The sequence below is a fragment of the Bison bison genome, unplaced genomic scaffold, assembly GCF_000754665.1.
Source record: "Bison bison bison isolate TAMUID 2011002044 unplaced genomic scaffold, Bison_UMD1.0 scf7180017864368, whole genome shotgun sequence".
In the NCBI taxonomy this organism is placed as follows: domain Eukaryota; kingdom Metazoa; phylum Chordata; class Mammalia; order Artiodactyla; family Bovidae; genus Bison; species Bison bison.
This window is the reverse complement of record NW_011494940.1, coordinates 2,592,698-2,593,541: the sequence shown is the minus strand read 5'-3', so window position 1 is coordinate 2,593,541 and position 844 is coordinate 2,592,698. Positions and strand designations below refer to the sequence as shown.

The following is an 844-nucleotide window of genomic DNA, read 5'->3' as shown; positions in this document are numbered from 1 at the left end:
CCTCTCTCCTCTCGCCCGCGGCTTCCAGCCCAGCTGCGAAGTCCTAATCCCAGGCGCGCAAACCCCCCACCCAGCCACCCACCCACGTCGCGCCGCGATCCGGAGGGAGCGCCCCTCTGCCAACATCACTGCCAGTAGCACCCCTTTTAGAGCGATGCTAGTTTTCCGAAGCCACCCCCGGCTCCGCGATCGCGAGCGGACTTGGCGGCTTAACAGTTCCACCGACTGGAAGGAAGGAAGGAAGGAAGCCAGGATAAAAAGGAGTGGGGGAGGAAGGCGGGCAGGAATTGGCTGTGGGACCCGGGGTTGGCCCCTGCGTGTCCTCGCCCAGCCCGCCCCCCTCCGTCCCGGATCTGGGCGTCCGCTCAAAGTCTCCCGGCGGCGGCCAGAGGCACCTGCCCCTCGCTCTAGCCGGGAGCAGACGCTGCCGGCTCGGGCGGCGAGCTCCCCAATAAGCTGCCTCTCGTTCGCCTCGGCTATTCACCCGCAGGAGCTGAGAACACCATTCATGAGACCTGCAGCTCTTCCCTGTCTCCAAATCAACCTCAAGTTAACCCGAATCGTTCATTTACTACAGCCCATTCCCGGACAAACACGCCCGTAGACACACCGGCGACCGCCCGAAGCGCCGTCACCTTCCCGGGGGCTGCCCCGGCAGGAAAGCCCCGGGCAACCACCTGGGCCCCAGGGCTCCCGGGACCCGCTGCTCCCCCCTGCGGTCCTCCCAACTCCGGAAGGTTTGCACAAACTCCCCGCAAGCGATCGGAAGGCAGAGAGCGCCCTGCAAACTCCGGAGCTGCCGCGGTCCGGTCGCCCCGGAGGACCTAGAAGCCGGGCGGGGGGC

At 66.8% G+C, this 844-nt stretch overlaps 1 protein-coding gene across 4 annotated transcripts in view; it reads right to left on the bottom strand.

Annotated features, from left to right (window-relative positions):
* Positions 1 to 844, bottom strand: part of DPF3 (D4, zinc and double PHD fingers, family 3) — a 295,296-nt gene that overhangs the window by 293,960 nt on the left and 492 nt on the right. The gene's annotated exons all lie outside the window — the stretch shown is intronic.